General features: G+C 54.1%; 1 long non-coding RNA gene and 1 pseudogene across 1 annotated transcript in view; both read left to right on the forward strand.

Moving 5' to 3' along the window:
• LOC142930360 (uncharacterized) overlaps positions 1–22,215 on the forward strand; it is a 38,546-nt gene that overhangs the window by 10,337 nt on the left and 5,994 nt on the right. The gene's annotated exons all lie outside the window — the stretch shown is intronic.
• On the forward strand, positions 11,219–15,265 carry LOC142930359 (small ribosomal subunit protein uS15-like; annotated as a pseudogene).

Raw genomic sequence — 22,215 nt, forward strand, 5'->3', positions numbered from 1 at the left:
GGTGGTGCTGTAGTAGTGGTGGTGCTGTACTGGTGCTGTAGTAGTGGTGGTGCTGTACTGGTGGTGTTGTAGTAGTGGTGGTGTAGTAGTAGCGGTGGTGCTGTACTGGTGGTGCTGTAGTAGTGGTGGTGCTGTACTGGTGGTGCTGTAGTAGTGGTGGTGCTGTACTGGTGGTGTTGTAGTAGTGGTAGTGTAGTAGTAGTGGTGGTGCTTTACTGGTGGTGTTGTAGTAGTGGTGGTGCTGTACTGGAGTAGCTGTAGTAGTAGTGGTGTGGCTGTGGTGGTGTGGCTGTAGTAGTTGTGGTGTGGCTGTAGTAGTGGTGGTGTGGCTGTAGTAGTTGTGGTGTGGCTGCAGTACTAGTGGTGTAGCTGTAGTGGTGGTGGTGTAGCTGTAGTAGTGGTGGTGGTGTGGCTGTAGTAGTGGTGGTGGTGTGGCTGTAGTAGTGGTGGTGGTGTAGCTGTAGTAGTGGTGGTGGTGTAGCTGTAGTAGTGGTGGTGGTGTAGCTGTAGTAGTGGTGGTGGTGTAGCTGTAGTAGTGGTGGTGGTGTAGCTGTAGTAGTGGTGGTGGTGGTGTAGCTTTAGTGGTGGTGGTGTGGCTGTAGTGGTGGTGGTGTGGCTGTAGTGGTGGTGTAGCTGTAGTGGTGGTGGTGTAGCTGTAGTAGTGGTGGTGTGGCTGTAGTGGTGGTGGTGCGGCTGTGGTAGTGGTGGTGTAGCTGTGGTAGTGGTGGTGTAGCTGTGGTAGTGGTGGTGTGGCTGTAGTAGTGGTGGTGTGGCTGTAGTTGTGGTGGTGTGGCTGTAGTAGTGGTGTAGCTGTAATAGTGGTGGTGTAGCTGTAGTAGCGGTGGTGGTGTAGCTGTAGTAGCGGTGATGGTGTAGCTGTAGTGGTGGTGGTGTAGCTGTAGCGGTGGTGGTGTAGCTGTAGTAGTGGTGGTAGTGTAGCTGTAGTAGCGGTGGTAGTGTAGCTGTAGTAGTGGTGGTGTGGCTGTAGTGGTGGTGGTGTAGCTGTAGTAGTGGTGGTGGTGGTGTAGCTGTAGTAGTGGTAGTGTAGCTGTAGTAGTGGTGGTGTGGCTGTAGTGGTGGTCGTGCTGCACCATGGGAGCGGTAGTGGAGCGATTATCTGAACCGGTCCCGGGCCTCCCCTAGGTCTACTCAGCCTCAAATGAGTACCTGGTGCGGTGTGTAAACATCGCCACTAGGGAGACAAAGGCGGTCGGGCGTGGTGCTGGCCACCCACCCCCTCGTGTACCGTTCCGGCCTTCATAGGTGCTCGCTAACAGCACTTGCCCCGACAGTCTGTTTAGGCTATATGGGGACCTTTGTCTTTGTGCTGCACTGCGCAAGCGCCCGGCGCGCCGCGTGGCCCCGAGGGAGTCACCAGTGACGTCACCGCATTCCGCGCGGCTCCGCTATGACGTCACCGCGTGCCGTGAGTGCCACGTGGAATGTCGAGGGTCGCCCCCACCACCCCCCTCGCTGTGACCCTGACCCTCGTCGCTACGTTCACGTCGTCGTTGTCATCAACAACAACACGGTCAGCATCAACATCAACATGAACCAACATCAACATAAACCAACATCAACATAAACCAACAACAACATGAACCAACATCAACATGAACCAACATCAACATAAACCAACATCAACATGAACCAACAACAACATGAACCAACAACAACATGAACCAACAACAACATAAACCAACATCAACATAAACCAACATCAACATAAACCAACATCAACATGAACCAACAACAACATAAACCAACATCAACATAAACCAACAACAACATGAACCAACATCAACATGAACCAACAACAACATAAACCAACATCAACATGAACCAACATCAACATGAACCAACAACAACATGAACCAACAACAACATGAACCAACAACAACATAAACCAACATAAACCAATAACAACATAAACCAACAACAACATAAACCAACATCAACATAAACCAACAACAACATAAACCAACAACAACATAAACCAACATCAACATAAACCAACAACAACATAAACCAACATCAACATAAACCAACATCAACATAAACCAACAACAACATGAACCAACAACAACATGAACCAACATCAACATAAACCAACAACAACATGAACCAACATCAACATAAACCAACATAAACCAACAACAACATAAACCAACATCAACATAAACCAACAACAACATGAACCAACAACAACATGAACCAACATCAACATAAACCAACAACAACATGAACCAACATCAACATAAACCAACATCAACATAAACCAACAACAACATGAACCAACATCAACATAAACCAACAACAACATGAACCAACAACAACATAAACCAACATCAACATAAACCAACAACAACATGAACCAACATCAACATAAACCAACAACAACATGAACCAACAACAACATGAACCAACAACAACATGAACCAACAGCAACATGAACCAACAACAACATAAACCAACAACAACATGAACCAACATCAACATAAACCAACAACAACATAAACCAACAACAACATGAACCAACAACAACATGAACCAACAACAACATGAACCAACAACAACATAAACCAACATCAACATGAACCAACAACAACATGAACCAACAACAACATGAACCAACATCAACATAAACCAACAACATAAACCAACAACAACATAAACCAACAACAACATAAACCAACAACATAAACCAACAACAACATAAACCAACAACAACATAAACCAACATCAACATGAACCAACAACAACATAAACCAACAACAACATGAACCAACATCAACATAAACCAACATCAACATAAACCAACAACAACATAAACCAACAACAACATAAACCAACAACAACATGAACCAACAACAACATGAACCAACAACAACATGAACCAACATCAACATAAACCAACAACAACATAAACCAACAACAACATAAACCAACATCAACATAAACCAACAACAACATGAACCAACATCAACATGAACCAACAACAACATGAACCAACAACAACATGAACCAACAACAACATAAACCAACATAAACCAATAACAACATAAACCAACAACAACATAAACCAACATCAACATAAACCAACAACAACATAAACCAACAACAACATAAACCAACATCAACATAAACCAACAACAACATAAACCAACATCAACATAAACCAACATCAACATAAACCAACAACAACATGAACCAACAACAACATGAACCAACATCAACATAAACCAACAACAACATGAACCAACATCAACATAAACCAACATAAACCAACAACAACATAAACCAACATCAACATAAACCAACAACAACATGAACCAACAACAACATGAACCAACATCAACATAAACCAACAACAACATGAACCAACATCAACATAAACCAACATCAACATAAACCAACAACAACATGAACCAACATCAACATAAACCAACAACAACATGAACCAACAACAACATAAACCAACATCAACATAAACCAACAACAACATGAACCAACATCAACATAAACCAACAACAACATGAACCAACAACAACATGAACCAACAACAACATGAACCAACAGCAACATGAACCAACAACAACATAAACCAACAACAACATGAACCAACAACAACATAAACCAACAACAACATGAACCAACAACAACATGAACCAACAACAACATGAACCAACAACAACATGAACCAACAACAACATAAACCAACATCAACATGAACCAACAACAACATGAACCAACAACAACATGAACCAACATCAACATAAACCAACAACATAAACCAACAACAACATAAACCAACAACATAAACCAACAACAACATAAACCAACAACAACATAAACCAACATCAACATGAACCAACAACAACATAAACCAACAACAACATGAACCAACATCAACATAAACCAACATCAACATAAACCAACAACAACATAAACCAACAACAACATAAACCAACATCAACAGCATTCGGGATTTTATTCATCTTGCAATTGTTTTTTCGGCTGCCCTTCTGCAGGGCAGGGTAGGAGTGAGTGAGTGTGTGAGAGAGTGTGTGTGTGAGTGAGTGTGAGAGTGTGTGAGAGAGAGAGAGAGTGAGAGAAGTGAGGGAGTGTGTGAGTGAGAGAGTGTGTGAGAGTGTGAGTGAGTGTGTGAGAGAGTGTGTGTGTGAGAGAGTGAGTGAGAGAGTGAGTGTGTGTGAGAGTGAGTGTGTGAGTGAGTGTGTGAGAGAGTGAGTGTGTGAGAGAGTCAGAGAGTGAGTGAGAGAGTGAGTGAGAGAGTGTGTGAGAGAGTGTGTGAGAGAGTGAGTGAGAGAGTGAGTGTGTGAGAGAGTGAGTGTGTGAGTGAGTGTGTGAGTGTGTGAGTGAGAGTGTGAGTGAGTGAGAGAGTGTGTGAGAGTGTGAGAGAGTGTGTGAGAGTGTGAGTGTGTGAGTGAGTGAGAGAGTGTGAGAGAGAGTGAGAGAGAGTGAGGGAGTGTGTGAGTGAGAGAGTGTGAGTGAGTGTGTGAGAGAGTGTGTGTGTGTGAGAGTGAGTGAGTGAGAGTGAGTGTGTGAGTGAGTGTGTGAGAGAGTGAGTGTGTGAGTGAGTGTGTGAGAGAGTGAGTGTGTGAGAGAGTGAGAGGGTGAGTGAGAGAGTGAGTGAGAGTGTGAGAGAGTGTGTGAGAGTGTGAGTGAGTGAGTGAGAGAGTGAGTGTGTGAGTGAGTGAGAGAGTGTGTGAGAGTGTGAGTGAGTGTGTGAGTGTGTGTGAGAGGGTGAGTGTGTGAGAGGGTCAGTGAGAGAGTGTGTGTGTGAGAGAGTCAGTGAGTGAGTGTGTGAGTGAGAGAGCGTGAGAGAGTGTGTGTGTGAGAGAGTCAGTGAGTGAGTGTGTGAGTGAGAGAGTGTGAGTGAGTGTGTGTGAGTGAGAGAGTGAGTGTGAGAGTGTGAGAGTGAGAGTGTGTGAGTGAGTGAGTGTGAGAGTGAGAGAGCAGTGTTCACTGTCGCAATGTCAAACTTCTTTCGCACCGCATGTAGGCAACTGTGAACGTCACAGCTGCACACGTGGGCCAGGCTGTGCAGCCGCAACGGGGGGGGGGCACGGGGGGGGTCACGGGGAGGGGGGCCCACGGGGGGGGGCACGGGGAGGGGGGGCCCACGGGGAGGGGGGGCCCACGGGGGGGGGGGGTCCCACTTCATTCATTCGTCGCGCCAGTGGCGATGCCATGAAGGCCACGGTGGTTCCATCGCCTGTTTGGTGGAGCACCCATCGCTCACACAGCCCGAGTGAATCTCATTCGAGTTCATTCATCCCTCCTTTCATTCATCCCTCCTTTCATTCATCCTGACGTGCAATGAGTCGTGGCGAGGTGGGGTGAGTCGTGGGTGAGGTGGGGTGAGTCGTGGTGAGGTGGGGTGAGGTCGGGGTGAGTCGTGGTGAGGTTGGGATGAGTCGGGGTGAGTTGAGGTGAGTTTGGGTGAGTCGTGGGTGAGTTTGGGTGAGTCGTGGTGAGGTTGGGATGAGTTGGGGTGAGGTGGGGTGAGTCGTGGTGAGGTGGGATGAGTCGTGGTGAGGTGGGGTGAGTCGGGGTGGGGGTTACCACCACTGGATTCCCGGAATGCTTCTCAGCAATGGGTGTATTGTATCTGCGCGTGTGTGGGACGGGGAGCGGTGGCGCAGTGGTGAGCGCACTGCACTGTACGGAGCCAGCGTCTTGATTTACACGGCTAACATCAGTGGCGAGTGATCGTGTAGGGGCGGTGGGGGGTTGAGCGGTGGGGTTTGGTGGGAGGCAGTTGGGGGGGGGGGGCAGTGGGGATTGGTTGGCGGCAGTGGGGGTTGGGCGGGGGGCCGTGGGGGTTGAGGGGGGCAGTGGGGGGGGCTTGAGGGACCTGGTGTTGCGCTGTAGAGCGCAGTACAGCCACGGGGTCGCGGTCGTCCCGCATGAGGTCACTGACCAAATGTTACACACGTGACCTTAACACCGCGGTGCGTGTGTGCGTGTGTGTATGTGTGTGTGTGTGTCTGTGTGTGCGTGTAGTGGGGAGCGGTAGTGTAGCGGTTAGCGCGCTGCGCTATGAACCTGGCGACCCGGGTTCGATTCCCGCTCACGGCCAACACCAGTGACGATTATCTGAACCGGTCCCGGGCCTCCCCTAGGTCGACTTAGCCTCAAATGAGTACCTGGTGCGGTGTGTAAACATCGCCACTAGGGAGACGAAGGCGGTCGGGCTGGCCACCCACTCCCTCGTGTACCGTTCCGGCCTTCATAGGTGCTCGCTAACAGCACTTGCCCCTACAGTCTGTTAAGGCTATATGGGGATCTTTGTCTTTGTTTGTTTGTTTGCGCGTGTGTGTGTGTGCGTGTGTTAGCACATCACCCCAAATAAACCCGGGGCAACACAGGTTTCATTCCTGGCCACAAAGGAGCGGAGAGTGATATATCGAGCCTCTCCTAAGTCGACTCAACATCATCACTGGGGAGACATGCAGGTTTTCATAGGCAATACGGGGGATCTTTGTGTACGAGTGAGTGTAAACATCGAACGTCATCTGCACTTACGTGCTCCCAAGTCAAAGTTACACTCCTCCACCGCCCCGCACTGACCAGCAAACCCCATGGCCCACACAGACGTGGGGGGGGGGAGGCCGTCATCCAGCAGTGGATTGACCAAGGGCTGTAGGTTCCGCTGTGTCTACTGGACGGTGCATGGGAATCTCGCCACGTGTTTTATGGCTGTGTCGTGTCTAGTCAGAGCTGCCGGAGAAGGCTCGGGCTAAGAAAGCTAGGGCACATTTTTCCAATTAGGGGCTTTCTGGAACTAAATTCCATCGCTGCCAAACCGCATCGCCAAATCTGAGCAAATCGCGTGCGCAGAGAGAGGTATGACATGCCAACATCATCACAAACATCACCAACATCATCATTATCACAAACATCACCAGCACCATCATCACAAACATCACCAACATCATCATTATCACGAACATCACCAGCACCATCATCACAAACATCACCAACATCATCATTATCACATAAATCACCAGCACCATCATCACAAACATCAGCTTCATCATCGGCATCATTACAAACAGCATCACAAATATCAGCACAATCATCACCATCATCATCACAATCACCATCACAATCATCATCAGCATCATCACAAACACCACCACCACCATCATCAGCAGCACAATCATCAGCATCATCAGAAACCCGCAGTTATTGCCGAGGGCGGACGCGAGCCTCGAACTTTGCTTGGGATGAATGTCACCTTCCCGTTGCCGTACCCCCCCCCGCCCCCGGTGTAATGAGCTCTCGGCTCTGCGGCCCTTGAGCGGACGTGCGGCGGCTGCTGGGGCCTCACGTGACCCCGCACGCTCCGCTATCCGATCCGGTCGCGCGCCCGACTTCTCAGGCAACGTTTCAGTTGCGCCACGACCACGACGACGAAGACGACGAAGACGACGACTTGTGAGAGCGACGGGAGCTCTCTGACGCACGCGGCTCCCGAGTGTTCCCCCTGGCGCACCGGACCGGGTGCACGGACTCCCGGCTCCCGCAGTCTGGGGCAGCGGCGATTCCCGCTCCCGGTCACCAACACCGGCGACGGTCACCTTAACCGGTCCGGGGCCTCCCCTAGGCCCGTGCCGGCCTTCGTAGACGACGCTACTCGCTAACGGCACTTGCCCCAACAGTCTGTTGCAGGCTATACGGAGGGGGGGGGGGTGTCTCTGTTTTTTGTCTTTGGCTGTCTGTGTTGAGCAGGGTCCTCTCCCACCATAGCCCTTACGGCGAGCCCTCGTCCACAGCGTCTAGCGAGCCCTCGCCCACAGTGTCTGGCGAGCCCTTGCCCACAGCGTCTGGCGAGCCCTTGCCCACAGTGTCTGGCGAGCCCTCGCCCCACAGTGTCTGGCGAGCCCTTGCCCACAGTGTCTGGCGAGCCCTCGCCCCACAGTGTCTGGCGAGCCCTCGCCCACACCGTCTGGCGAGCCCTCGCCCCACAGTGTCTGGCGAGCCCGGCAGAGTGGGTGGGGGTTGTGTAAAGAGGAAAAAAATCAGAGCCACCGAGCGCGCGCGGAGAGCTGCGTGGGGGGGGGGATGATGGCGTGAGCGCCCTCAAGAATGCGCTGGACATTGTTGTAGACAAATTACGATCGCTTCCCTCCGGCGGTGGAGGGGTGGGGTGGGTAGGGGTGGGGACTCGGGTGGGACCGAAGGGAAGGAGCCGAGGTCACGGAGTCGCGCGTTGTTCTAAACAACGCGCGACTCCGTGCGGGGCCGTTTCCAGAGGACCGCCTCAACGCCGCTCAGCTCTGGTCTCGTTTAAAATCGCAGCGCCAGTGGGGATGCAGCAGCAATGCTGTGCCCCTTTGGTTTGTGTGACCGGGCTGGGGGGGGGGCACCGCTGAGTCTTTTACCGACACCAATAAACATTACACATTTGAAAACTTCACGGAGGGATTGCCGTGATGTGCATCCCGTTCAGCACCCCCCCACTCCAAACCCCTGGGCTCGGGTAGGGATACAACTGTTAGACTAAACATTATTTTTTATTTTGCCAGCTAAAGCCCACTGAGCTACGTAGCTCTTTGTCTGAAGCGACCTGGCCCCAATTGACAGCTCAACGAAGTGGCTTGTCACGTGGACATCTATAGCAGTCGCCAAATACTCTACACGCGTGTTGATTCTAAATGCGGAGGGAAAAACCGAATGACTCGGGAAAAAATGTGCGTGACCACAGCGATAGAGACACAGAGAGAGAGAGACACGGCGAGAGAGACACGGCGAGAGAGATACAGAGAGAGAGAGAGACACGGCGAGAGAGAGATACATAGAGAGACACACAGAGAGAGAGCGAGAGACATGGCGAGAGAGAGACACAGAGAGAGAGACGGCGAGAGAGAGAGACACAGAGAGAGAGACGGCGAGAGAGAGAGACACAGAGGGAGAGAGACACACACACACAGAGCGACACGACGAGAGAGACACGGCGAGAGAGAGACACGGCGAGAGAGAGACACGGCGAGAGAGACACAGTGACAGACACAGAGAGAGAGAGAGAGACGGCGAAAGAGACACGGCGAGAGAGAGACAGCGAGAGAAAGAGACACGGCGAGAGAGAGAGACAGGGCGAGAGAGAGACAGGGCGAGAGAGACACAGAAAGAGAAAGACATGGCGAGAGAGAGACAGGGCGAGAGAGACTCAGAAAGAGAAAGACACGGCGAGAGAGAGAGACAGGGCGAGAGAGACACAGAAAGAGAAAGACATGGCGAGAGAGAGAGAGACACGGCGAGAGAGAGACAGAGAGAGAGACACGGCGAGAGAGAGACACGGCGAGAGAGAGACGGAAACTCCGTATCTTCGGGGTCGCTCCCGGCCACGGCTCGAGGCCACGCCACGCGCGCGTTCACGCCACGTTCTGTTCAAGGACGATAACGCGGCGGCGGCGGCGGCAGCGGCTGGCGGTGGTGGTGCCTGCCACAGTTCCTGTCGAGGCGAGTGCGTGTACACAGACAAAGATCCCCCGTGTAGCCTTAGACTGTTGGGGCAAGTGTCGTTAGCGGGTAGCGCCTGCTATGAAGGCCGGCACGACACAGGAGGAGGGTGGATGGGCAGCACCACGCCCGACCGTCTTTGTATCCCCAGTGCCGATGTTTACTACACACCGCACCAGGTACTCAAATGAGGCTGAGTCGACCTAGGGGAGGCCCAGGACCTGTTCAGATAATCGTCACTGGTGTTGCTTGTTAGCAGGAATCGAACTCTGGTCGCCAGGTTCATAGCGCAGCGCGCTAACCGCTAAACGTGTGCATGTGTGTGTACACAAACACGCGCACACGCGCGCGCACGCTCGCTCATTTAATGAGTCTGAGAGTTGCATTTCCTAGAATTCACGAGAGATGCGGTAAAAGCCATAGGAACGAAAACAACTTTTTTAAAATTATAAATACATATTCAAATATAACAGACGCTTCCTGCATACGCTTAGAATAGCGGCGATTTATCATTGCAAACAACAAAAAATGCGCAATAAGCTGACGTTCCGGGCAACGGGCCTTCTTCCGTAGAGCTCACGGGAAACGGATGCTTGCGACGGTGATGGCGGACGGTGAAGCATGTCGGTTTCGCCGTTCTGGGGAGTCATCAGCAGAGTGTAGCCATCACAGAGGCGGGGGGGGGGGGGTGGTGACGTGCCGCTCCTTGCAGCGGTTCACGGTTCAACTCCAGCGGCCGCCCCGGTTAATACCGCGGCGTGTTAAATTATTGAAATTCTAATAATGATTATTATAATGCTACGCGCCGTCTGCCTCCCAGTTGACTGTGAAAGATCCCGAGACGTCATGGGCAGGAGCAGGCCGCCTTGGGGACCGCCAAATCACTCGCTTGGGACGACCGCACGCAGCCATCGTTCGCCTGCTACCGGCAGCAGACGAATGCTCCCCCACCACCACCCCCCCACCACCCCCCCACCACCACCACCACCCCCCCACCACCACCACCCCCCCACCACCACCACCCCACCACCACCCCCCCCACCACCACCCCCCCACCACCACCCCCCCCCAACACCACCCCCCCACCATCACCACCACCACCCCACCACCACCCCCCCCACCACCACCCCACCACCACCCCCCCCACCACCACCCCCCCACCACCACCCTCAGGTCAACTCCGGACGATGAGACTCCTCCTGGGGCTGAGCCCCTCACCACTCACGGGGAGTGGTGAGGAGCTCACGGGGAGTGGTGAGGAGCTCACGGGGAGTGGTGAGGAGCTCACGGGGAGTGGTGAGGGGCTCACGGGGAGTGGTGAGGAGCTCACGGGGAGTGGTGAGGAGCTCACGGGGAGTGGTGAGGAGCTCACGGGGAGTGGTGAGGAGCTCACGGGGAGTGGTGAGGAGCTCACGGGGAGTGGTGAGGAGCTCACGGGGAGTGGTGAGGAGCTCACGGGGAGTGGTGAGGAGCTCACGGGGAGTGGTGAGGAGCTCACGGAGTGGTGAGGAGCTCACGGGGAGTGGTGAGGACTCGCGAAGCGAGGAGCGCGTCGCTTCCCCCCACTCCCCACCCAGACCCCCCCCCACTCCCCGCCCCCCCCACTCCCCCCCCCCCCCCCCACGCCGCTGTGAGTGCGAGGGGCGAGGGGGCGCTCTGCGGCAGGGACCCCACGCGAGGGGGAACCGCGCCCGCGGCGAGAGGCGGCGGCATGAGTCAGCTGTTAGTGTGTGTCACGTGTGTGCTATGTGTGTCACGTGTGTGCTGTGTGTGTCACGTGGGTGCTGTGTGTGCTATGTGTGTGTCACGTGGGTGCTGTGTGTGCTATGTGTGTGTCACGTGGGTGCTGTGTGTGCTATGTGTGTGTCACGTGGGTGCTGTGTGTGCTATGTGTGTGTCACGTGGGTGCTGTGTGTGTGCTATGTGTGTGTCACGTGGGTGCTGTGTGTGTGCTATGTGTGTGTCACGTGGGTGCTGTGTGTGTGCTATGTGTGTGTCACGTGGGTGCTGTGTGTGTGCTATGTGTGTGTCACGTGGGTGCTGTGTGTGTGCTATGTGTGTGTCACGTGGGTGCTGTGTGTGTGCTGTGTGTGTGTCACGTGGGTGCTGTGTGTGTGTGTCACGTGGGTGCTGTGTGTGTGTGTGTCACGTGGGTGCTGTGTGTGTGTCACGTGGGTGCTGTGTGTGTGTGTCACGTGGGTGCTGTGTGTGTGTGTGTCACGTGGGTGCTGTGTGTGTGTGTCACGTGGGTGCTATGTTTATGTGGGGAGCGGTAGTGTAGCTGTTAGCACGCTGCACTACGACCCGAGTTCGATTTCCGCTCACGGCCAACACCCAGTGACGATCATCTGAACCGGTCGTAGGCCTCCCCTAGGTCGACTCAGCCTCAAATTAGTACCTTGTGCGATGTATAAACAGCGCCACTATGGAGACAAAGGCGGCCGGGCGTGGTGCTGGCGACTCACCCCCTCGTGTGCCGTGCCGGCCTTCGTAGGTGCTCGCTAACAGCACTTGCCCCTACAGTCTGTTAAGGTGTGTGATGTGTGTGATGTGTGTGTGGGAAGCATCTTGGCCTAGAATTCGCGGTGCGCACATCACCCGCGGCAACTGGATTCTAATTCCTGGCTTAGGCTTCTCTTAGGTCGACTCAGACTTAAAAAAAAGAGTTCGTACTCACGCGGCCCTGACCACATGACTTAGCCCTGCGTGTGGTTCTCACGACCTCAATCGTAGTTCGCTCGCAGCCTGTTCCCGGACCGAGGCGAGCCTGAGGCGCGTGGCTGTGGAGTGTGACCTGTGACCCACATTGTCAGCAGAATTATTCCGGGAGAGAGTTTCCACGTGTGTGCGCGTCACGTGATTGGGTGGTTTGCGGCGGCGCATGACAATACTGTAACTACAACCATTTACTTTATTTTATACCAGTTAAGGCACACTGTGTGTAGCTCTCTTACAGTTGATAGCTCAACGAAGTGGCTTATCACGTGGACATTTATAGCAGCAGCCGAATACACGAAACGCGTGGCGATGTTCATTCTAAATGTGGAGGCAAAAACCGGAGGACTCGAGTTAAAACCCATGCGTCCACGGGAAAAGAGACACGCAAACTCCAAACACACTGCAGGCGTCAGGGTCGGGATCGAACCCATGACCTCCTGCATACCAGGCGAGGTAGTTGACATCTCGATTCACCGCGGCGAATCGAGAGAGACTGTGCGAACATGTGGGATAAAGAAAGGCCGGAAACAAAATAAAAGTTCGGGTGCAGGTGCATGTAAGTCTCTGTGTTTTAGTTTAAGAGGGTTCGTGGTAGCCCTGTTACTTGGGTGTGGTGCTCGGCCACCCTAGGCTAAGCCCAGTGGCGAGTGATGACCGATCTTGCCTCCTCCACCCCACCTTCAGAGGGTCTTCGTGCAGCAGTAGAAGTCTTTTTTTTATTCATAAAAGCCACATTTTAGTCTCAATAAATCTAACGATTCATATAGAGTAGAACCCCTATTAACGACCACGCCTGTTAATGACTTCGCTAACGACGGGCCTCCATAGAGCCCAGTGTGTAGTGTAGTATATAGTGGTGCGTATAGTAGTGTAGTGTATAGTAGTGTAGTATATAGTGTAGTGTATAGTAGTGTAGTATATAGTATAGTAGTGTAGTGTATAGTGTAGTATATAGTAGTGTATAGTGTAGTATATAGTGTAGTTTATAGTAGTGTAGTGTATAGTGTAGTATATAGTGGTGTAGTGTATAGTAGTGTATAGTAGTGTAGTATATAGTGTAGTTTATAGTGTAGTGTATAGTGCAGTGTAGAACCTCCACAGAGCCCAATTTATTTGCTTATCGACTATTCCCCTGTTAACGACGGGCTGTTGTGGGTTTCTTTTAATATTATGTGTTCATAATGTTAATAACCTTATGTATTTATATCACTTGTTTAAATATTGTAAAGTACGTTTTTTGGGTGAAAAAGTGGTAACTTTCTATGCAATCGGAGCGAATGAAGCCTTTAACGTGCGCTTCCTCGACTCGCTCCACGACCGACATCACTTCACGGCCGGTTTCTTGGAACCAATTAATGTCGTTAAGAGGGCTTCTTCTGCTTATCGATTCTTAAAAAAATTCACAACCGTGATCGTGTGAGGATACATTGAAGCAGGTTGCATGTAAATGACACGCATGCCCGCGCAGTATCACAAGTGTTCGTGATTGTTTTACGAGTGACACCCAACTAGGGTTACACAGAGAGTTGGGACACGAGCGTGCTTTTCTAATTACGCATTCATAATCCAGAGGTCGCGGCGAGTTCACTCGAATGTATATGCCAGACCAGCAACCAGAGGGAGGGAGATAGAGAGCGGGGGGGGGGGGGCCCTCTTTCCCCGCTCCGCGCCATCATGGGTCGCATGCACGCTCCCGGAAAGGGCCTGTCTCAGTCCTCGCTGCCCTATCGCCGGAGTGTGCCAACGTGCCTCAAGCTGACTCCCGATGACGTCAAGGAGCATATCTTTAAGTTGGCCAAGAAGGGCCTCACGCCATCTCAGATCGGCGTGATCCTCAGGGACTCGCACGGAGTGGCCCACGTGCGCTTCGTCACTGGCAACAATCCTGCGAATCCTCAAGTCGAAGGGCCTGGCCCCTGACCTCCCCGAGGACCTGTAGCACCTCATTAAGAAGGCCGTGGCCGCGCGCAAGCATCTGGAGCGCAACCGCGAAGATAAGGATGGCAAGTTCCGGCTGATTCTGACTGAAAGCAGGATCCACAGGCTGGCGCGCTATTACAAAACCAGGCGTGTGCTGCTGCCCAACTGGAAGTGTGAGTCGACCACGGCTTCTGCTCTGGTCACCTGAGTCAGGAGTTTGTTTCAATATCGCATTTGGCTCACATGATCACAAGAAAAGAGATCTAGAGGGAGAGAGAGTGAGGGAGAGAGAGTGAGGGAGAGACAGAAGGAGAGACAGAGTAGAGACAGAGAAGGGAGAGACAGAGTAGAGACAGAGAAGGGAGAGACAGAGTAGAGACAGAGAAGGGAGAGACAGAGTAGAGACAGAGAAGGGAGAGACAGAGTAGAGACAGAGAAGGGAGAGACAGAGTAGAGACAGAGAAGGGAGAGACAGAGTAGAGACAGAGGAGGAAGAGGAGGCACGCAGGCTCCGGGCTCGTTCCAGTTGACTCCGAGCGACCACGTGACAGATGACTCCGAGCGACCACGTGACAGCTGACTCCGAGCGACCACGTGACAGCATCATGCGTCTAGAGCAGGGCTCGGCAGCCTGCGTCTCTTGATGGACTACTTCGTGACGCAATGTGTATGTGTGTGTGTATGTGTTTGTGTGTGTGAATGGGGAGCGATAGTGTATCGGTACAAACCTGGCGACCAAGGTTCGATTCCCGCTCACGGCCAACGCCAGTGACGATTATCTGAACCGGTCCTGGGCCTCCCTTAGGTCGACTCAGCCTCATATGAGTACCTGTGCGATGTGAAATTATTTCAACTGGGGAGACAAAGGCGGCCGGGCGTGGTGCTGGCTACCTACTCCCTCGTGTGCCGTGCCGGCCTTTATAGTTGCTCGCTAACAGCACTTGCCCCTACAGTCTGTGAAGGCTACACGGGGGTATATTTGTCTTCGTGTGTGTCTATATGTGTGTGTATGTATGTGTATGTATGTGTGTATTCACGTGCATTTTGGGGCTTTTGAATTATTGAGCTTTGTACCAACTCGAAAAAAATGGCTCTTCTTATTTTGGACTTTTAGACCATCATCTAAATTGACTAACTCAGTTCTTCAGGACTGCTTTTTGTATTTAGTTTGTCCCCCCCCTCGCACCTCCGATTAGCGCGGGTGGCTACGTGCGGTGCGAAAGAAGTTCAACATACACACACAAATTATTTGGCTGCCATAAATGTCCACGTGACAAGCCGCTTCGTTGGGCTATAGTTCGTGATGGCCAGGTCGCTTCTGAAGGAGAGCAACCTAGCAGCTCGGCAGGCCTTACCTGGTCTAATACAAAACAATGTTTAGACTTAACTTGAGTCACCAAATACGGCCAAAGCACTGTCACAGGCAGCTGTGCCAGCTGTGAGAGTGTGAACCCTGCTCAGCTGTGAGAGTGTGAACCCTGCTCAGCTGTGAGAGTGTGAACCCTGCTCAGCTGTGAGAGTGTCAACCCTGCTCAGCTGTGAGAGCGTGAACCCTGCTCAGCTGTGAGAGTGTGAACCCTGCTCAGCTGTGAGAGTGTGAACCCTGCTCAGCTGTGAGAGTGTCAACCCCGCTCAGCTGTGAGAGTGTGAACCCTGCTCAGCTGTGAGAGTGTGAACCCTGCTCAGCTGTGAGAGTGTGAACCCTGCTCAGCTGTGAGAGTGTCAACCCTGCTCAGCTGTGAGAGCGTGAACCCTGCTCAGCTGTGAGAGTGTCAACCCTGCTCAGCTGTGAGAGCGTGAACCCTGCTCAGCTGTGAGAGCGTGAACCCTGCTCAGCTGTGAGAGCGTAAACCCTGCTCAGCTGTGAGAGCGTGAACCCTGCTCAGCTGTGAGAGTGTGAACCCTGCTCAGCTGTGAGAGTGTGAACCCTGCTCAGCTGTGAGAGTGTGAACCCTGCTCAGCTGTGAGAGTGTCAACCCTGCTCAGCTGTGAGAGCGTGAACCCTGCTCAGCTGTGAGAGTGTGAACCCTGCTCAGCTGTGAGAGTGTGAACCCTGCTCAGCTGTGAGAGTGTGAACCCTGCTCAGCTGTGAGAGTGTCAACCCTGCTCAGCTGTGAGAGCGTGAACCCTGCTCAGCTGTGAGAGTGTGAACCCTGCTCAGCTGTGAGAGTGTGAACCCTGCTCAGCTGTGAGAGTGTCAACCCCGCTCAGCTGTGAGAGTGTGAACCCTGCTCAGCTGTGAGAGTGTGAACCCTGCTCAGCTGTGAGAGTGTGAACCCTGCTCAGCTGTGAGAGTGTCAACCCTGCTCAGCTGTGAGAGCGTGAACCCTGCTCAGCTGTGAGAGTGTCAACCCTGCTCAGCTGTGAGAGCGTGAACCCTGCTCAGCTGTGAGAGCGTGAACCCTGCTCAGCTGTGAGAGCGTGAACCCTGCTCAGCTGTGAGAGTGTGAACCCTGCTCAGCTGTGAGAGTGTGAACCCTGCTCAGCTGTGAGAGTGTGAACCCTGCTCAGCTGTGAGAGTGTGAACCCTGCTCAGCTGTGAGAGTGTCAACCCTGCTCAGCTGTGAGAGCGTGAACCCTGCTCAGCTGTGAGAGTGTGAACCCCGCTCAGCTGTGAGAGTGTGAACCCTGCTCAGCTGTGAGAGTGTGAACCCTGCTCAGCTGTGAGAGTGTGAACCCTGCTCAGCTGTGTGAGTGTGAACCCTGCTCAGCTGTGAGAGTGTGAACACCGCTCAGCTGTGAGAGTGTGAACCCTGCTCAGCTGTGAGAGTGTGAACCCCGCTCAGCTGTGAGAGTGTCAACCCTGCTCAGCTGTGAGAGTGTGAACCCCGCTCAGCTGTGAGAGTGTGAGCGCCAGCTGTGAGAGTGTGAACCCTGCTCAGCTGTGAGAGTGTGAACCCCGCTCAGCTGTGAGAGTGTGAGCGCCAGCTGTGAGAGTGTGAACCCTGCTCAGCTGTGAGAGTGTGAACCCTGCTCAGCTGTGAGAGTGTGAACCCCGCTCAGCTGTGAGAGCGTGAACCCTGCTCAGCTGTGAGAGTGTGAACCCTGCTCAGCTGTGAGAGTGTGAACCCTGCTCAGCTGTGAGAGCGTGAACCCTGCTCAGCTGTGTGAGTGTGAACCCCGCTCAGCTGTGAGAGTGTGAACCCCGCTCAGCTGTGAGAGTGTGAACCCCGCTCAGCTGTGTGAGTGTGAACCCCGCTCAGCTGTGAGAGTGTCAACCCTGCTCAGATGTGAGAGTGTCAACCCTGCTCAGCTGTGAGAGTGTGAACCCTGCTCAGCTGTGAGAGCGTGAACCCTGCTCAGCTGTGTGAGTGTGAACCCCGCTCAGCTGTGAGAGTGTGAACCCCGCTCAGCTGTGAGAGTGTGAACCCCGCTCAGCTGTGTGAGTGTGAACCCCGCTCAGCTGTGAGAGTGTCAACCCTGCTCAGCTGTGAGAGTGTGAACCCCGCTCAGCTGTGAGAGTGTGAGCGCCAGCTGTGAGAGTGTGAACCCTGCTCAGCTGTGAGAGTGTGAACCCCGCTCAGCTGTGAGAGTGTGAGCGCCAGCTGTAAGAGTGTGAACCCTGCTCAGCTGTGAGAGTGTGAACCCTGCTCAGCTGTGAGAGCGTGAACCCCGCTCAGCTGTGTGAGTGTGAACCCCGCTCAGCTGTGAGAGTGTGAACCCCGCTCAGCTGTGAGAGTGTGAACCCCGCTCAGCTGTGTGAGTGTGAACCCCGCTCAGCTGTGAGAGTGTCAACCCTGCTCAGCTGTGAGAGTGTCAACCCTGCTCAGCTGTGAGAGTGTGAACCCTGCTCAGCTGTGAGAGCGTGAACCCTGCTCAGCTGTGTGAGTGTGAACCCCGCTCAGCTGTGAGAGTGTGAACCCCGCTCAGCTGTGAGAGTGTGAACCCCGCTCAGCTGTGAGAGTGTCAACCCTGCTCAGCTGTGAGAGTGTGAACCCCGCTCAGCTGTGAGAGTGTGAGCGCCAGCTGTGAGAGTGTGAACCCTGCTCAGCTGTGAGAGTGTGAACCCTGCTCAGCTGTGAGAGTGTGAACCCTGCTCAGCTGTGTGAGTGTGAACCCTGCTCAGCTGTGAGAGTGTGAACACCGCTCAGCTGTGAGAGTGTGAACCCTGCTCAGCTGTGAGAGTGTGAACCCCGCTCAGCTGTGAGAGTGTCAACCCTGCTCAGCTGTGAGAGTGTGAACCCCGCTCAGCTGTGAGAGTGTGAGCGCCAGCTGTGAGAGTGTGAACCCTGCTCAGCTGTGAGAGTGTGAACCCCGCTCAGCTGTGAGAGTGTGAGCGCCAGCTGTGAGAGTGTGAACCCTGCTCAGCTGTGAGAGTGTGAACCCTGCTCAGCTGTGAGAGTGTGAACCCCGCTCAGCTGTGAGAGCGTGAACCCTGCTCAGCTGTGAGAGTGTGAACCCTGCTCAGCTGTGAGAGTGTGAACCCTGCTCAGCTGTGAGAGCGTGAACCCTGCTCAGCTGTGTGAGTGTGAACCCCGCTCAGCTGTGAGAGTGTGAACCCCGCTCAGCTGTGAGAGTGTGAACCCCGCTCAGCTGTGTGAGTGTGAACCCCGCTCAGCTGTGAGAGTGTCAACCCTGCTCAGCTGTGAGAGTGTGAACCCCGCTCAGCTGTGAGAGTGTGAGCGCCAGCTGTGAGAGTGTGAACCCTGCTCAGCTGTGAGAGTGTGAACCCCGCTCAGCTGTGAGAGTGTGAGCGCCAGCTGTGAGAGTGTGAACCCTGCTCAGCTGTGAGAGTGTGAACCCTGCTCAGCTGTGAGAGTGTGAACCCCGCTCAGCTGTGAGAGCGTGAACCCTGCTCAGCTGTGAGAGTGTGAACCCTGCTCAGCTGTGAGAGTGTGAACCCTGCTCAGCTGTGAGAGCGTGAACCCCGCTCAGCTGTGTGAGTGTGAACCCCGCTCAGCTGTGAGAGTGTGAACCCCGCTCAGCTGTGAGAGTGTGAACCCCGCTCAGCTGTGTGAGTGTGAACCCCGCTCAGCTGTGAGAGTGTCAACCCTGCTCAGCTGTGAGAGTGTCAACCCTGCTCAGCTGTGAGAGTGTGAACCCTGCTCAGCTGTGAGAGCGTGAACCCTGCTCAGCTGTGTGAGTGTGAACCCCGCTCAGCTGTGAGAGTGTGAACCCCGCTCAGCTGTGAGAGTGTCAACCCCGCTCAGCTGTGAGAGTGTCAACCCTGCTCAGCTGTGAGAGTGTGAACCCCGCTCAGCTGTGAGAGTGTGAGCGCCAGCTGTGAGAGTGTGAACCCTGCTCAGCTGTGAGAGTGTGAACCCCGCTCAGCTGTGAGAGTGTGAGCGCCAGCTGTGAGAGTGTGAACCCTGCTCAGCTGTGAGAGTGTGAACCCTGCTCAGCTGTGAGAGTGTGAACCCCGCTCAGCTGTGAGAGCGTGAACCCTGCTCAGCTGTGAGAGTGTGAACCCTGCTCAGCTGTGAGAGTGTGAACCCTGCTCAGCTGTGAGAGCGTGAACCCTGCTCAGCTGTGTGAGTGTGAACCCCGCTCAGCTGTGAGAGTGTGAACCCCGCTCAGCTGTGAGAGTGTGAACCCCGCTCAGCTGTGTGAGTGTGAACCCCGCTCAGCTGTGAGAGTGTCAACCCTGCTCAGCTGTGAGAGTGTCAACCCTGCTCAGCTGTGAGAGTGTGAACCCTGCTCAGCTGTGAGAGCGTGAACCCTGCTCAGCTGTGTGAGTGTGAACCCCGCTCAGCTGTGAGAGTGTGAACCCCGCTCAGCTGTGAGAGTGTGAACCCCGCTCAGCTGTGTGAGTGTGAACCCCGCTCAGCTGTGAGAGTGTCAACCCTGCTCAGCTGTGAGAGTGTGAACCCCCCTCAGCTGTGAGAGTGTGAACCCTGCTCAGCTGTGAGAGCGTGAACCCTGCTCAGCTGTGAGAGTGCAAACCCTGCTCAGCTGTGAGAGTGTGAACCCTGCTCAGCTGTGAGAGTGTCAACCCTGCTCAGCTGTGAGAGTGTCAACCCTGCTCAGCTGTGAGAGTGTGAACCCCGCTCAGCTGTGAGAGCGTGAACCCTGCTCAGCTGTGAGAGTGTGAACCCTGCTCAGCTGTGAGAGTGTCAACCCTGCTCAGCTGTGAGAGTGTGAACCCTGCTCAGCTGTGAGAGCGTGAACCCTGCTCAGCTGTGAGAGTGTGAACCCTGCTCAGCTGTGAGAGCGTGAACCCTGCTCAGCTGTGAGAGTGTGAACCCTGCTCAGCTGTGAGAGCGTGAACCCTGCTCAGCTGTGAGAGTGTGAACCCTGCTCAGCTGTGAGAGCGTGAACCCTGCTCAGCTGTGAGAGTGTGAACCCTGCTCAGCTGTGAGAGTGTGAACCCTGCTCAGCTGTGAGAGTGTGAACCCTGCTCAGCTGTGAGAGTGTCAACCCTGCTCAGCTGTGAGAGTGTCAACCCTGCTCAGCTGTGAGAGTGTGAACCACGCTCAGCTGTGAGAGTGTGAACCCTGCTCAGCTGTGAGAGTGTCAACCCTGCTCAGCTGTGAGAGTGTGAACCCTGCTCAGCTGTGAGAGTGTCAACCCTGCTCAGCTGTGAGAGTGTGAACCCTGCTCAGCTGTGAGAGCGTGAACCCTGCTCAGCTGTGAGAGTGTGAACCCTGCTCAGCTGTGAGAGTGTGAACCCTGCTCAGCTGTGAGAGTGTGAACCCTGCTCAGCTGTGAGAGTGTGAACCCTGCTCAGCTGTGAGAGTGTGAACCCTGCTCAGCTGTGAGAGTGTGAACCCTGCTCAACTGTGAGAGCGTGAACCCCGCTCAGCTGTGAGAGTGTGAACCCTGCTCAGCTGTGAGAGTGTCAACCCTGCTCAGCTGTGAGAGCGTGAACCCTGCTCAGCTGTGAGAGTGTGAACCCTGCTCAGCTGTGAGAGTGTGAACCCTGCTCAGCTGTGAGAGTGTCAACCCTGCTCAGCTGTGAGAGTGTCAACCCTGCTCAGCTGTGAGAGTGTCAACCCTGCTCAGCTGTGAGAGTGTCAACCCTGCTCAGCTGTGAGAGTGTGAACCACGCTCAGCTGTGAGAGTGTGAACCCTGCTCAGCTGTGAGAGTGTGAACCCTGCTCAGCTGTGAGAGTGTGAACCCTGCTCAGCTGTGAGAGTGTGAACCCTGCTCAGCTGTGAGAGTGTGAACCCTGCTCAGCTGTGAGAGTGTCAACCCTGCTCAGCTGTGAGAGTGTGAACCCTGCTCAGCTGTGAGAGCGTGAACCCTGCTCAGCTGTGAGAGTGTGAACCCTGCTCAGCTGTGAGAGTGTGAACCCTGCTCAGCTGTGAGAGTGTGAACCCTGCTCAGCTGTGAGAGTGTGAACCCTGCTCAGCTGTGAGAGTGTCAACCCTGCTCAGCTGTGAGAGTGTGAACCCTGCTCAGCTGTGAGAGCGTGAACCCCGCTCAGCTGTGAGAGTGTGAACCCTGCTCAGCTGTGAGAGTGTCAACCCTGCTCAGCTGTGAGAGCGTGAACCCTGCTCAGCTGTGAGAGTGTGAACCCTGCTCAGCTGTGAGAGTGTCAACCCTGCTCAGCTGTGAGAGTGTCAACCCTGCTCAGCTGTGAGAGTGTCAACCCTGCTCAGCTGTGAGAGTGTCAACCCTGCTCAGCTGTGAGAGTGTCAACCCTGCTCAGCTGTGAGAGTGTGAACCCTGCTCAGCTGTGAGAGTGTGAACCCTGCTCAGCTGTGAGAGTGTGAACCCTGCTCAGCTGTGAGAGTGTGAACCCTGCTCAGCTGTGAGAGTGTCAACCCTGCTCAGCTGTGAGAGTGTCAACCCTGCTCAGCTGTGAGAGTGTCAACCCTGCTCAGCTGTGAGAGTGTCAACCCTGCTCAGCTGTGAGAGTGTGAGCGCCAGCTGTGAGAGTGTCAACCCTGCTCAGCTGTGAGAGTGTGAACTCTGCTCAGCTGTGTGTTCATGGTTCGACTCCCCCCCCCCCCCCCCGTGCCCCCCCCCCCCCCATGGCCGATCCGTGACCCTCCGCCTGCGGAGCAAAGGGCGACGTTGCCACATCGCGCGCCTCTCCCCGCACCATCACGCGCCGCAGCTGCCGGGCCGTTTGACGTGGGGGGGCGTGGGCGCGAGTCGGGGGGGTGGGGGGGGGGCGGTTGGGGTGCGGTGGTGGGGGGGGG

The sequence above is a fragment of the Petromyzon marinus genome, chromosome 38 (assembly GCF_048934315.1).
Source record: "Petromyzon marinus isolate PM22_M1 ecotype Great Lakes invasive population chromosome 38, UKy_Petmar_22M1.pri1.0, whole genome shotgun sequence".
NCBI lineage: Eukaryota > Metazoa > Chordata > Hyperoartia > Petromyzontiformes > Petromyzontidae > Petromyzon > Petromyzon marinus.